Source organism: Anopheles merus, unplaced genomic scaffold, assembly GCF_017562075.2.
Source record: "Anopheles merus strain MAF unplaced genomic scaffold, AmerM5.1 LNR4000600, whole genome shotgun sequence".
Classification (NCBI taxonomy): Eukaryota; Metazoa; Arthropoda; class Insecta; order Diptera; family Culicidae; genus Anopheles; species Anopheles merus.
In genome coordinates, this window is record NW_024428180.1 from 34 (window position 1) to 16,981 (window position 16,948).

A 16,948-nucleotide genomic window follows, 5' to 3' on the forward strand; every position below is an offset into this window, starting at 1 on the left:
GAAAATCCTTTAACCCTATGTTCCTTATTTCCCGATACTCCATATCGACGACTTGTAGCTCTGCTACTGATATCAAGTTAGGGAACATTTTTAGCAATGGATATATTGCCTCAAATTTCTTGTTTGCTACATGATTTGGATCCGATATTGCACAATGAATAAGAATAGGATCACTTAAATCGATACGGCTTGTGATTTGGTTATATAATGTTACATAAAAGTTTATCATATTTGTTGTGACCTCCCTTGCTGTTTGTTGACTTATGATGTGGTTGTGTAGGAGTTGTTCTATTAGCTGCATACTTTCTGTGCCGATGTACAACTTGTCTATTGGTTTGTAATTTTGCTGGCAGAAAACAACTTTGCTCACATCTTTAAGACGTCCATATATTGAGCAGTTAAAAAGTTGTCCAGAATTGTTCGGTATAATCTTGTAATGTCGCCGTGGAGCCGACAGAGTTCAGGTGATTCTGATTGAAAGAATCTATTTATCTGGTTGATTATTGGTAGGATATACTTCAAGAATGTTAGATATAACTTGACTGTTGGATCTTCCAGACCTATCCGGATCGCGTTCATTTTTTCTTTTGTTGATTTGTCGGCGCGAACATCCACCAAATTAAAGTACATCAAAATACATCATGCCTCTCCAACATGCGTACTACTACTGATTCCAACGATAACCATCGTGTGGCAGAGGGATGCAGCATTTTAAGAGGCTTCAGTGCGACGATTGTTTGTAGTTCCTTAAAATAACTCCCACGCTGTCCTCCAGAGCTTAGAAAATTATACACATCTCGACATAGCTGCTCAACCGTTCATGGGATATGTTTGCAAGCATATGAAGAGCAAAGAGCTAAGGAATGGCATATGCATTTTATAATAAAGACATTTGGGCAATCTTGCTTAATCATACTAGCCACTGAGTGATGTGCGCCCATCATTACATTTGCACCATCGGAACCGAATCCGATCATTAAATTTGTATGGAACATCATCCAACTCATACTTCTTTTTGATCATCTCATATAAGTTAACCGCGCTCGCATCCACTACCGTTTCGATATGATAGAAAAAGTCGTTTACAATAAGTTGATCGGTCTGCCACATGCTCGTTCTTAAGATCATGGCCAAGGATTTCACTCCCGAAAGGTCTGTTGACTCATCGACTAGTAAATTGAAGCAGTTAGTTTTTATTATATGTAGAAGCTCCTAGAATCCAGCTTTACCGATAACATTGGTTTGAATAGCTTGAATTTTCGTTCTATCTAATTTTAATTTTGAGCTATATTGGAGTCTTTAAAATGCGTTTAGAAAGATCAACAATACTTTCTAAATCTCTAGCAGAGACATTTGGCCTGAGCACCATTTTTTGATCGAAAAAATTCGATAGGCGCTCACGTAAAACAGACAGTATAACTATTTCTTTCATACTCCTATATGAAGTCGATTCCCATCGAGTTCAGTATTTAGTGTAGGCTAACATTTTTTAAATATTTAACAAATAATTTTTATCACACAAAATATTGAAAAAGACCCAAAACAATTACCAACTTGCTATTACATAACGTTTTTCAAAACCATCAACCTTATGGATTTATGGAATTATTCTGATATTCGAAAATTTCCGCAGCTCAATGCGTCGCGGATTTTTCCCCATACAAAGCGGAACGATCGAATTTTTGTAGCATAGTTCATTTTGCTCGTGAGTGTCATGGTATACCAGTTTTCAAAAAGACCAGTAAAATGAACACCTTGGCGGCGAAATGAGTGTCAAATGACACCAAAATGACAGCCGGATCGATCGAATTTTTCGATCGAAAAATTGTACTGAGGCCGATAATTTTCCATTATTATTAATATGTTTTGTGGATTTTCCATGTTTTTTTTTAAGTCGGCTAATCCACCGGTGCTTCTCACATCCTGGTCACATATTTAGCAATATGCAAACGTTTCCTTTCTTACTTCTTGTTTCCCGTGTGGTAATTTTTGCTCCCAATGACTTGTGTATTTTTGGATCCATTTCTTTTTGCTTTTGTTTTTTAGAATTTAATGAAGTAAAGATCAAAAATGCAAAATAATAAATATGTTATTGATTGAGTCGTTATTAAATAAGTAGATATGCTCATATTTTGGCACTATTCTAATATAGTACTACAGTAAGTGTTCGCTTACTGAGATATTTTACTTTCTGTTAGGGGACGATGTTCGTTATTTGAAATGAAAATTATAACCATCAAATCAATCAAATCAAAACCATCCCATGGTTTTTCTTTTTCCATTCGCATGCGTAGGATGTCGGATGTTGTACGTTTGACGTACAAGTGATTTTTAACTGGGATCCATCTCAGTTAGCGAACATCCTGTTAAAAATCATTTCAGTTAAAAAGCATCCAGTTAGCGAATACTTACTGTATAGCAATACGGCCTTCTCGGACCGTTCATGCTGAATAAAAAAATAGTACTACAGGGCCGGTCTGGTGGTACAGTCGTCAACTCGAACGACTTAACAGCATGCTCGTCATGGGTTCAAGCCCCGAATAGACCGTGCCCCCATACGTAGGACTGAGTATCATGCTACAGTAACAAAAAGTCACTGAAAGCCAAGCTCCACTCCACTAGTGGGTACAGGCAGGCCTTGACTGACCGACAACGGTTGTTGTGCAAAAGAAGAAGAATACTCGTACAGTCCGAATTCAATAGTTGAACGCTTTTTAGTTGGCATGCTTTTTAGTTGAACGCTTGACAGTTGGCTGACAGTTCAATTAAAATGCATGCGTTTGTATGGAAACCCCGGTTTTTGAAAATTTCACAAAAATCTCATGGCATGCCGAGAAAAATTTCAGATTTTTTTGTATGGAGAAACGTGCCAACTAAAAAGCACATATTCAATAGTTGGCAGGGAATCGAAGTTCAACCAATGAGTTCAGACTGTACTACATTGTATGAGCAACTTTACATATTGACCACTTGCGAGAGATCAATTTTGACCGTCATGTACAATCCGAATTCTATTCCGTCTGTATAACATATTGAAATAATGAAATAAAATCAATTTCCTTTCAATTCCCCGCTTATGCCGCCAAATTGCATATGTTGCTTAGAGAATATTTGTTTTACACTGCTTCTAGACGACCAACTTCTGTTTGTTTATCCGGCACTACAACCGCTTTGCGGTCTTGGCCTGCCTCAGGAGTGTCCGAAACCGCTCACGGTCTCGCGCCTTCGTCTGCCAGTCCGTTATCCCGGCCTTAATGGCTGACGCCTCCACGCCATCTTGCCACCTCAATTCGGGCCTACCACGCCTCCTCTGTCCTTGTGGACGGCCTAAAAAGACTTTACGGGCTGGGTCGTCCGTTTCCATGCGTATAACATGGCCAGCCCACCGGAGCCTGGCGAGCTTTATACGCTGTACGACAGTGAGGTCGCCGTACATCTCGTATAGCTCGTCATTATAGCGGCTCCTCCATTGTCCTTCCACACATACGGGGCCAAGTATCCTTCTGAGCATCTTCCTCTCGAACGCGGCTAAGAGGGTTTCGTCAGATTTGGACAGTGTCCATGTCTCAGAGGCGTATGTGAGTACTGGTACTATATAGGTACTATATAGTCCCAGCTTCGTCCGTCGCGACAGGTTCTTTGAGGTGAACTGATTTTTCAGGCTGTAGAATGACCGGTTGGCAGCCAGCATCCTTGCGCGCACCTCAGCTTCCATGCTGTTGTCGTTGCTGACCTTTGACCCAAGATAGGTGAATTGTGGGACGACTTCAAAAGTGCGTTCACCTATCTGCACGTCACGCCTACGTAGATTCTGATTATTTGTTGGGGGCCCGCTGATGTTGCCACCATCAGTTTGGTCTTTGCCTCGTTTATCTGCAATCCGAGGCTCTCTGCCGCCTGCTCGATCCCTTGGTAGGCTTCCAACTTCTGTACCGCAACAAATTTTCTGCGAGCTCATTGTTCCAAAAAACGTAAAAGTTTTACAACAAAATCAAAGGCAGCCGTGATTGTCGCGGGGGGTTGGTGCGTTTTTCACAGAAATGAAACGCCCGTGACATTACGATCGAAGTAGGCCATACAGTCAGTCCAAAAAGTACAGGCGGTCCCCGAGATACACGGTTAATGGGGACTGAAAACGGCCGCAAAATACCGCGTATCTCGAATTTCCGCGTAAGTCGAATCTCGTGATTTCCAGCCAAAATATCACTAATTTTCGTGATATTATCACTAATTTTCGTACTTGCAATTTTGCAAGTAGGGGTTGTTTAAGCCACCAAATTAATTATTTGATATGTTTCTACTGAATTGAACAGTTTTAAACGTTTTGAAATGGTATTTCACATTTGATCAATACGGAAATTATTTGGTATTTCACAATGGATGTGTCAAATCAGTACAATTTGCTCAAAGAACTGTCAAATTTGGAAAACCGCGTATCACCGAATCCGCGTATAAGAGGTACCGTGTATCTCGGGGACCGCCTGTATTCGTCTAGCTGAATATTTTGCAGAAAAAGGCGAATTATGACCGCAATAGGCATGGGGTGGTAAAAGCAATCTTGGGGTTTGATGAAAGGACTATCAATACACACGTACTGCTAAAAATAAATATTGAAATAGTTCAAAACAACTAAATTAAATTAAAAAAACTAAAAAGTCATTTGATTGGTGCCCAAAAAGTATTCGTCTATCAGGATTTTGGCGTAATATGCGTGTGAAAACAAAGGTTATGGAATCAAAAAATGTCCTGATCTTGTTTGTTATTGCATTTATGACTATTGATGACTACTTGCATAACGCATGAACTCATTTGAACCTCAAAAAAGGCATACTTTTGACCCACTCATCCTACAAGACTTGTTCCAATTATTCTCAGGGAGAAATATTGCATTTCCGGTTCACGTGGCCTAGTTCCCATTGAAAAATTAGCATTTGATATCACATTGAGAGCCTACCAAATCGTTTTCATCAGTATAGTTTCTGCAGGTTTGGTGTGTTGGGCAAATGACAATGCTCTGTATGTTCTCCAGCTCGACTGGTCTTGAAACATGTGATACTTTTTATGTACAATTTCTCAGAACTGGCACCCAAAGTACTTAAAAACTGCAAGAATATGTTTCCCCATCTCGTCTCCTATCAATTTGAATCTTTTTTCTAGCTCACGTTTCCCCACTGAGCCCTAGTATCATGACACCATAGAGCTACCGTTACACGAGATTTTGATGCTGCATCATAGTAGACTGTTTCGTTATGGTAGACGTCGGCCGTATGACCTTGGCGATTTAAACATGTTTTAATATGATAGTAGAGCCTAATTTGAAATAAATTCCTGAATTATTTGATGGACCTTAACAGATTTGGCCACTTTCTGTGTATGGTATTATTAAAAAAAAACATGTTTGTAACAACTCACTCATTCAAGCTATTACATGACCAGCTACGATGAAATGCAGCATGACCCATCAACCAAATGTGACCCATCTCTTTTCCTGATCGTATTGGCCATTAAAAAATGCACTGAATACTGAGTAATATTTGATTTTTTTGACATTAGCCCGCTTCTTTCGTTAGATTAACCGTCAAGGATAACTGATTTCATGGCAGTTTGTCACACTATTAGTGTCAGAAAAATGGCCAAACTCTGATAAAATGAAGGAACGAGGCCTCCCACACATTTTGTAACCTTCAAAAATGGGTAGGATAGGTTATGCATAAGTTAAAGATATGATTTTCGTCATCATGCTCCAATCATTTAACTCTCCCGCCTTAAGTGCCTCTCTGATCGCTTGAAGTGCAATTGAAACAACAGAAATACATTAATTTAGAAGGAAGTCACCAGCAGATTGATAATAATAAATTTTATTCACGTCTGCGTAGTGTTTGCCCAGCATAAATAACTAAAAAGCTAGATGGACTTTTTGCGCGCCCATCAAACGACTTTTTTAGTTTTTATGTATTTTGGTTGGTATTGCACTATTTAAATGCTTATTTTTTAGCAAAACGTGTGTTGATGGTCCCTTTATCAAACCTCATCATTACTTTTATCGCTCCATACGTATTGCAGCCATAATTCGCCTTTTTCTGTAAAATATTCAGCTAGACGAATACTTTTTGGACTGACTGTACATTGATGCTAAAACAAGGACGGTTTGACACATAGAAAGTGTCGCCAAAAATTGGAACGGAATTTTTTTTGGGTCTTCTAGAAGCATTGTTACAGTTGACACCCAGTCGCATCCGAACCAGCAATCCGGTTCTTAGAATAATAAAACTTTAAAACATGGAATGATAGGAATAATGGGAAGGAATCAAATTGTTAAGCCCTATGTTTTATTAGAAACATACTTCAACAAATATCCTAATAACCTAATAATAGTGTAATAACACATTTAGATTAGAATGCTCTTTTTTCTTATGAATTTCGGTTGCAAGACCTCTCTCTACAGAGCCGAAAATACACGAACCGGAATTGCGGACCGCGGATGCGGAAATGCTGTCAAACCCATACACAAACTGTCAACAGCATCTTTTCCGTACTGTCATATTCATACCTTTTTCATCATGCGAAATTCCGCGGCCGCGAAGTTCAAGTCCGTGTATTTTCGGCCTAATACTCTTAGACCAAAAAATTTTACAATTTGATGAGAAATATGATCAAAACGTTAAATCATATCGTAAAGCGTTTATAAATATGTAATGTATCCCTATTTTATATCTGAACTTCCACAAGCATTCGGTTCCGTCGAATGGTAATTTGAGCAAGCTAGCTAATCAGTTGTCTTAGTCTTCTTAATAACGCAATAAACGTTTTAAAAGAGTCTAACCATCCATTATTTCAAATTTGCGTGGACCATATATAATATGTTTTTCATAGTTTTAAACTCAATGTATTAAATTTTTTTTTTGTTTCGATAATCATTTAATTAAAACGCACGTAGAACTGTTAAGCATTTTAAATGAAAATAACAAGTTAAGGCATACAGTATCGGACAAAATGATAGGACCCTGGTTTTTTCAACGCAGCATGCACCCGTTGGGCCAGGTTTGTTGTGTGTGTGTGTGTGTGTGTGTGTGTGGTGTGTGTGTGTGTGTGTGTGTGTGTGTGTGTGTGTGTGTGTGTGTGTGTGTGTGTGTGTGTGTGTGTGTGTGTGTTTGTTTGTTTCACAAGTATGTCGTTTCGGATAGATTTGGTAGTTGTTTTTGTGTTTTGGGTAAGGTTTTTGATGTAATAAGCAGGACCACCGCCCTCGCGATCAGTGTTTTTTCGATATATTAACAATTTTACGGTCTTCTTTCACCGTGGTCTTCTGAGGACGTCCGGTTGACTTGCGCGTTTCGGTTGTCCAAGCGCGTTTTGGTTGTCTAAGCACGTTTCGGTTGTCCGAAGCGCGTCTGCCACAAAAGCGCGATCGTTCCATTATGAACTCGATCGTTTTGCGCTTAATGCCAGCAGCAGCCATTCGCTTTATCATATGGCGCTGATAATCGGTACAATGTTTACCTCGACCTATTGTTACTAACATTACTTGCTTGGACCGTCAAGAACGCGCTGGTTAAAAAGTTGGATACGGCTGATCCCGTGCTCAGCCTGCGTTCCGCTTCTACACGTGATGAATTACATCGTTGTAGAGCAGCGAAAAAGTGTATGGATAAAAACTATCTATAAGTAAGTGAGTGAGCTTCTACCCATTTAAATCGAGAACAGAATACTGCCGCGATCATGAAACAAAACGCCCATTGAAAAGAACAACTGCGCGCAAGCTCAAGGCACGCACAAAGTTTCCTATGCACACACGAGCTTCAACGCAGAGATGCACGCAGGCCTTTCAATGGCCTGCACTGGAGAAACACCTGTGAGGGAATGCCGAGTTCTTTGCTATTGTGCGCGTGTCCATTTCGCATCGATGTCGCATGCACATGAATCAGCACACCTGCGTTTTCGTCCAAGGAACAAGCGCTGTGTCGATGCAAATTTTAGCTTTTATCCAAGTGTGTACGCACGCTGTTTCACATGATAACAAACATTATCAATACTTTCAACGCAATATGACATCATGGCAAGCTACGTTTTTCAGACACAAACCCGCGCACTCGCACACAGACACACACACACACACACACACACACACACACACACACACACACACACACACACACACACACACACACACACACACACACACAACACACACACACACACACACACAACACACACACACACAACACACACCACACACACACACACACACACACACACACACACACACACACACACACACACACACACACACACACACACACACACACACACACACACACACACACACACACACACACACACACACACACACACACACACACACACACACACAAAAAAACAAAAAAACACAAGTAACGTGGTAAAACAAGTGCACGGTGCGATGAAAAAACAGGGTCCTATCTTAATGTCCGATACTGTACCTGTGTCATCAGAACAATCCATCTGCTCATTTGAAACATTAACTACTGATTCGTTCGCATTGTCGTTCGAAAAATATTGTCTTCATCTGAAAAGCAGAACAAAATTAGATGTGTTAATAAATTAACTGGGATTATGACGAGTAAATGCTATGGGTGTGGCACATGATAAATCTCACTACTTCCGTGATAATTTAAAAATATACCATGTCATACAATTATATTCAAGTTACATTGCATAGCAACAAAATCAGATATTACAGGGATTTCGAGGATTATATAGACATGTTCAGCGAGTTGTAGATTCGTTCAGGCATATAATAGACTCTTTCAGCGAGATATAGAATTGTTCGGAAGTAGGCGTAGACATGTTCAGCGATTCTGTAGAGCTGTCATTTGTTTGTTTACACACTGTGCCGCAGGGTTCAATTTTTCATTCTTAAAAGTCCTAAAAGTAGTTAATAATCATTACCCAAGCTGTTTAATACATAAATTAGTTGAAAAAAGCTTATTTTTTCGAAAACTGTTTGTTTACCTCCTGATGAGAATGATCCAAGCTGCAGTCCAAGGGGTACGAAAGTGACAGCTCTACAGTATAACCGAACATGTCTACGCCTACTTCCGAACAATTCTATATCTCGCTGGAAGAGTCTATTATATGCCTGAACGAATCTACAACTCGCTGAACATGTCTATATAATCCTCGAAAACCCTGTATTGTTGAGAGGGATCGAAAAATGTTGGTTAATGTAAAACATTTAATTTAAATCAAAGAGCGTTGAGAAAGCATAGGGTGTTGTGGGCAGCCGTGCCGACCCCTGGACTTGCCGTGGCAGTTGCGCTACCACCAGTCAACGTCCAGGAGGACGCGAGTGTGTCACGCACACTGCCGCACACACTAAGCAGCGCAAGGCTTAGTGTGTGCCGAGCGGCCAGTTAGAGTGTGTTAGCGAGCCGATCGAGCAGGAGCTCTCGGCAGGGGCGCTCGGTGCGGCTGGTGTGCGGCCCATACAGTATGCGTTTAAAGTGTTTGTTCATCATGTATTTTATTTATATCGTATGTTTAATAAGTGTTGAATAAAGCAAAAGTGTTTAAACATAACAGTGGCGACGAGGATGGGATCCTCCAGCGTAAGGGGGATCCCAACAAGAACCCGCGGACGCCATCGCGATCGGGCCATCTCGTTTTTGCTGCATCATCGCAGCGGCCATCGCGTTGGCACCAGTCCCCGTGCTTACGCGACACCGCGAACGGTTTGGGTCGCCACCGCCGCCAACACCGAGGTCCCCGGCTGCCGTCCCATCATTGGCGACCACAGGGGCAGCCGAACACACACTCTCGGCGACAAGGAAGGTCGTCGGGTTGCAGCCTCAGCAACGCCAGCAGCACCACAGGCGAGGCAGCTTTCCGCCTTGCTGCTGGAACATCGAATGGGGTCATTCCACCCATGCTGCAGCCCCCAGCTTCATCGGGCGGCGAGGACGCATTCCGCCCAGCTGCAGCAGCAGCATGTTACGTTTTCGGGTGGTTCGTAATATCAAACGTTAAACAACACGCGTTTACTTATACAGCTAACAGGATACTTTTTATTCCGCTTACTTCCTAATCGCGTTCCTACTAGCTTGACCGCTTATCCGAGAGTGTCCTCACGTTTGTATCCCTGGCTAAACCCGAACACACTCACGTTCCGAGGCGCGCAGCTCCTGAGTGCCTAAGGGCGTTTTCTACTCGTCACAACATCTCCCCCTTTTAGTTCATACGATAGGGTGCAAACCTTCGTGGTACCGTTCTATTTCTAGAAGAGCGACGAGGTGCAAGTGGCTGTTGGGCTTCGCGATGACAAGGGGTATGCTGCGTCGACCTTGATGATGCTATTGTTGGCTGTGACGCGCTTTCTGGCTGTAACATGCACGTCGAAGGAGTCTGAGGTATAGACGTACATGCAACGGGTGTCTCTGTCTCGCTAGGATTGATCGTGGTTTGCGGCGGTAACGGTAAATTCCATGATTCAACAAAACACTTAGAGGAATGCTAGCTAATGACCTGTTTTCAGTGCTTTCATAAAATCGTTGTCTTATCTGGTTCATATGACACCTCCTAGTACGCCGATCATTTGTTTGCACCAGATACATTACGTGGCCAATCTTTCTAACTATAACCGCAGGTATCCATTTCCAATTGTTTCGGCTATACTCTTTGATAAATACTAGATCGCTTTGTTTGAATAATCTCGTGCTGTTGTATGTGGCTTGGTTCTCTAGGCTTGGTGGCGGCCGCAGTAACTCAAAACAGGTTCTAATATGTCTTCCAAACATGAGCTCTGCGGGTGATTTGTTCTGCTCTACCTGAGGATTTGGAGTTGTTTCTATACGTTTGCAGGAATATGTCGATTGCCTCTTGTAACGCCATGCCACCAATTCTTATCTTCCGCAATGCCCTTTTAAACGAATCCACAACGAATCCACGCTCGGCCTGGCCGTTTGACTGAGGGTGGAACGGCGCTGTTCTCATATGATGCACACCATTTTTCAAACAAAAATCACTGAATGCTTCGCTGGTAAATTGCGTACCATTATCTGTTACTAAAGTCACCGGCATGCCAAACCGGGCGAATAATCCTCTCAACATAGTTATCGTAGCTGTTGATGTACCACTTGGTGTCTTGAATTTTCCGGCCACTTAGAGTGTGCATCAACTACAATCAGAAAATATTCCCCATCAATGGGTCCTGCATAATCTACGTGTATGCGCTCCCATGGAGTGTTAGTTTTACCCCAAGCCTGTGGAGATTCATGTGGTGGTGATTTTGCGGCAGTTGCACACGATGAACATGTTCTGACATACTCCATTATATCTCTATCCAAGAATGGCCAATTTATATAACTTCGTGCAACTGACTTCATTCTTTGCATACCTGGATGACCCTGGTGCAATTGCTTCAAACAACGCTCTCGCAATCTTTGTGGTATCACCACTCTCTCCCCGAAAAGAATACAACCATCAATAAGCGTTAAAGCATCCTTTCTGCTATTAAGACATGCTAGCTCATTACCGTAAGACACGCTTGTTGGCCAACCATCTTGTATATAATGTCGCACTTTACGTAGCATCGCGTCTGCCGATGTATGCCTTTCTATTTCCCTGAAGCTTATAGGAAAATTACTCATAGCCTCTATCGCCATAGCCTTTACATCTCTTTCCATCTCTATACTGGCGATAACATAATCGTCCTCTGGTTGCGAACGGTTTTTTATCAATCTGGATAATATATCCGCGTTGCCAAACTGCTCAGTTCTTACGTATTCGATCTCAAAATCGTATAATTGCAGAGTTAATGCAAATCTTTGCAATCTATTTGCTGTATAAATCGGTATGCCTTTCTTAGAGCCAAAAATTTGCAATAGCGGTCGATGATCCGTCTGCAGTAAAAAATGCCGTCCATATAACATTCTGTGGAATTTTGTTATTGCATAAACTATTGCCAACCCTTCACGGTCAATTTGGCTATATCGTTTCTCTGCCTCTGTTAACGCTCTCGAAGCGTGCTGAACCACTTTCATACTACCATCCGCATACCTATGGCTCAATGTAGCTCCTAAACCAACTGAGGATGCATCAGCTGATACCACTATCTTTTCATTAGGGTTATAGTGCGCGAGGAGCAAATTTGATGAAAGTATCTTCTTAAACCGATCAAACGCTTCTTTACATTTATGATCCCACTGGAAACGCTCTCCGTGCTTTAATAATTCATCCAAGCGAAATCGGAGCTGTCGCATATTCGGCACGAATTTTCCATAATAATTAATGGCTCCCAGAAACGATCTAATCTCAGTGAGGTTTGTAGGCTCCGGTAAATTCCTTATCGCTGCAATCTTATTTGGATCTGGTCTTAAACCTTGACTATCAATTTCGTGCCCCAGGTATCTTATTTCATTCGTTTTAAATTCGCATTTTTCGTTTCTGATCGTAAATCCATATTCCTCGATTCGCTTTAACACATCCTTTAAATGCCTATCATGTTCTGCTTCGGTTGCGCCTCCGATGATTAAATCATCCATATACCCACACACACTCTCTTAGTTCCAGCTAGCATTGTGTCGATCAGTTGCTGAAAAGCTGCTGGGGCAACCTTTATGCCTGGTGGGAGGCGATTATAGTAGTATAGGCCACGATGCGTATTGATTGTTAGAATATGTCGGTAATCTTCGTCTATCTGAACTTGAAGGAACGCATCAGATAAATCTATCTTGCTAAATATGTGGCATCCTGATAGCTTTGCGAATATGTCATCGGGCAATGGAAGCGGGTATTCATGAGCACATAAAGATGAATTCAACCCTGTTGAATAATCGCCTCATATTCTAATTTGCCCATTTGCTTTCCTTACTACTACTATGGGAGCCGCTTATTCAGAAAAATTTGTAGGTGTTATAACTCCGAGTTTTTCTAATCTATTCAACTCATCATCTACGGCACTCTCCATGGCATGAGCTACAGGCCGCTTGGGACGGAAAATAGATGCAACACCTTCTCTTAACTTCAGCTTTATATTTGCCTTAGTACATAATCCCAATGTGTTGCGAAAAACTGTCGGAAATTGCTCTTTAATTTGCTCTATCTACATTACACTTTCCGCTGGCCTCTCTCGATTTTCCGAAATATAATAGCAAAATCTATCCATCGGTACAGACCACAGATTGAAACGATCGATTAAATCTGTACCAAGCAATCGTAAATTCGCATCAGCCACTCGTATTGTTGCTACTAGACTTTTTTCTTTAATCCCAACTTGTGCTCTAAATTCTCCGTTTAGCTGCAACCTAGCACCAGATGCTGTTTTGGCTCTTATTGTCACTGGCCTTAAACATGGACTCCCAATTCTTTTCCATAACTGACGATCTATAACCGTAATATCCGAAGCTGTATCTAATTGTAACCTCACAGTAACAAACCTTATAACAAACAGTTTTACAGGCACGAACTTCCGCCGACCACATACGCTCATAGCATTTACTCGAACCACACGTAGATCTGCACTATCATTCCTTCGACGGAATCCAAACGGTTTTCTTCGGTGAAAGCAATTTTTCCCTATGTGCCCTTGTTTACCACACACGTTGCACACAATACGCTTTCTAGTACAATCACGTTGTAAATGCTGTCCTCCGCATGACCAGCATGATCGGTAAAACTTTAACTGTTGCTTGCTTCGTTGCCTGTGCTGGAACCCCTGTTGCTGTTTAACATCTTTTTTACGGCATAAACATTACCCTCGTGAACTTTTCTATCATAGCACTGTCCTCTTTTAAATTGATAATACGCTGACAATCGGCGGTCAAGCTTTCTAGCGTTATATCTGTACGATCTTCGATACGCGATAGCAAACGTGTCCTTATTTCCACATCTTCTTCATTTTTAATTCCACATACAAACACTAGGCATTTTAATTGTTCCTCACTTATCTTGCCGATTTCAAAATCTACACACACACGGTTTACACGACACGCATACGACAAATAATCCTCCCCACGAGCCTTTGTTGTATTGAGGCACTTATACCTTCTGCTTAATAGAGATTCCCTATTACCAAACAGAGCCGTTAGCTTATTTATCGTTTCTTGGAAACTGAAATCTCGCGTATACCTCGGCAATATAAAATTAGCGTAACGATTATACTCCGCAGCACCTAACTTTCTGACTAACAAACGCACTTTCGCTTCATCTTCCAACCTCGATGCATCTTTTGCGAAAAAATCTTCATATCGTGCATACCAAGCCGCAAAAGTAATTTAGCTTCCTCGTCATACTGAAATTCTCTTACATGGGAACTTAACGAATCCAGTATTTGCTCCGGATTAAGCACTGGAACGGACACAGATTGACGCTCTGGCTGGTGTTGTTTCTGCATCATCAACTGGTTCATTTGTATCTGCAATTGTAAAATCATCTGCATTAGATCGGGTGACGAAGCATTTTGTGGTTGGGAAGAAAGCGTTTGTCCCGTATTATACGATGGCGATATCGTCGCATTCTGCCCGGGAGCAGCACTCAGCGATGGCGGCACCCCCGCCTTTTGTGCCGGCGCTGTTACAAGCGATGGCGGATTCTGCACTGACGCCACTTGACCGCGCGCTTGCTGGTCCAATGACCCCAACACGAACGCACTGGACGATCCGCTTGCAGGCTGGAGTACGGCTGCTGCGCTCTGCTGCCAAAACATCTGCGAAAGCCGTCGTTGCTCCTCTTCCGATGATTCGCTGCCACTTGGATTCATTCTGCTGCGCTTGCGTTTAGACGGAATTTTGTCCACTTTTCTTCACAATACTTCTTTCACTGATAGTTCTTTTTTTTTTCTCGTACAATTCACTCGCTGCTATATTTGTCTTTAACACCAATTTTATCACGGAATAATGTTAATGTTCACATACACATACAATTTTCTTTTAACATCACTTTTTTTTATCACTCGTCGCCACTGTTACGTTTTCGGGTGGTTCGTAATATCAAACGTTAAACAACACGCGTTTACTTATACAGCTAACAGGATACTTTTTATTCCGCTTACTTCCTAATCGCGTTCCTACTAGCTTGACCGCTTATCCGAGAGTGTCCTCACGTTTGTATCCCTGGCTAAACCCGAACACACTCACGTTCCGAGGCGCGCGGCTCCTGAGTGCCTAAGGGCGTTTTCTACTCGTCACAACACAGCAAAACAACGATCCATCGGCGACGAGCAATACCGCCCCGGCTCGAGCTCAGCGCATCATCGGCGAGGCAGCAATTCCGCCGCGGCTCGAGCCCTGCCTCTCACCACGGCGACGTAACATTCCGCCTCGGCAGCACAGAAGGATCGGCAACGCACAAGTTGCATCGGCTGCAACACAGCAGCCCACATCGGCGCGAACGCTTTTGCCCTGGCTGTAGTTGAACAGGCGTCGCCAATTGCGCCTCGGCTACAGCCACAGTGTCCAGATGGGACGAGGTAGCATGCCGTCCCGGCTGCAGTTGAACGGGCGTCGCCAATTGCGCTCCGACTGCAGCCACAGAATAAATGAAGGGCGATGTGCCATGCCGCCCTGGCTGCAGCCCCGTTCCAACGGGATACATATTTCTCCCCGGCTGCAGCCAACGCATCGTAGGAGGGCGAGGAACAATGCCGCCCGAGTATTTTCATCTCTGCCGCCGTCATCGAAGATAAATCGCTGCTGCCCTGGGGCAAGCATAATCGCGGCATCATCATCATCGTCATCATCATCGCGGCACCATCATCATCGCGGCATCATCATCATCGTCATCATCATCGTCGTCACACTATTGCCGCCGTCCCAGGGAGCGGCACAGCAGAATCATCAGCATCAAGGTTATTAGACTCTATACAGGTTACGACAGAGCGTTTGAGAGGGTCACCATTATGGATACCTTGTTTACAACTTTTCTGTCAAAATAGATGCCGACCAGCTGTTGCTTGGCACGAGCAACATAAATAACTTTACAGAAGACGAAATTACTGCTACAATTATTCTTCATGCTAACTAGTTATATCATTTATAGAATATGACTTCTATGTTGGATTGGTTAATGCTAAGTCAATTTTGCTTACATGCCCTGGATATCGTCGGATTGTCTCATCAGTTTCAATTGTTCTACAGGTTTGGTATTGCTGTCCTAGCTTCAGTGGACGAGAGTTCATGCCGTCCAGCAGCAACAGTGTCCAAACTGGGTTATTGTGCTGTCCCAGATGCTGCCCCTCGTATGAGAAGTGGCCAGATCCCATGTCGCTTCGCGCATAACAGCTCGTCCTTTATTCGGATTGGAACGGACACGGAACAATTCAGTGAAAGAGTATCGATGTGATGACACCCTTTTGACTATGTTGGTCAGGGAACCTGTGATGAGTTGGTGCAAAAAAATGCTACCGGCAACACTTTCGTTCCGCTATTGCACTTGACCCGAACTAGGACCGTGACGGCACTGACGAACTTGCGGCAGCGATGATGATGCGTATCCCTCCTTCGAAATTGCGGTGCTGAGATGATGATAAGGTAGAAGCTTGTGTGGTATGTCCTTACTAAAACACTGCTTAAGCTACACCCAAGGTGACATGCATTATCGTCCCCCACAGGAATAAGGCTGCAGCCAAAACGGAATGAATATTTGTTTTCTTTGAACTGGAACGGCAACAGTGGCAGCATAGACGATCGTCTCGAACATGACGACTGCAACGAACCGACATGGAACCGCGGACAATAACTTAAATAACAACTATGCATAAGCACAAATATACTTATAGTTTATTTCCTAATTATAATTGTTACAACAGGACCGTTCAACATTTACTCCCCGGCTCAGCCACTACTCTTCCTTCACAAGTGCTCTTCTCGGTGACCCTCATATTCATCTCTTTCTCCTTCTCTTTATCATATAATTTGTATGAAAAGTGAAATAATGTGGATAGGGTTTATCTGCCTCTATCAAACATGAAAAATAT

At 42.5% G+C, this 16,948-nt stretch overlaps 1 long non-coding RNA gene and 1 pseudogene across 1 annotated transcript; one reads left to right on the forward strand and one right to left on the reverse strand.

Moving 5' to 3' along the window:
• Positions 1-638: 638 nt before the first annotated feature.
• LOC121602745 lies at positions 639-14,734 on the reverse strand (annotated as a pseudogene).
• A 1,637-nt stretch (positions 14,735-16,371) lies between these two features.
• Positions 16,372-16,762, forward strand: LOC121602744. Its single transcript, XR_006006484.1, has 2 exons — positions 16,372-16,517; positions 16,583-16,762. It is a non-coding gene; the product is annotated as an uncharacterized LOC121602744 (long non-coding RNA).
• Positions 16,763-16,948: the final 186 nt, after the last annotated feature.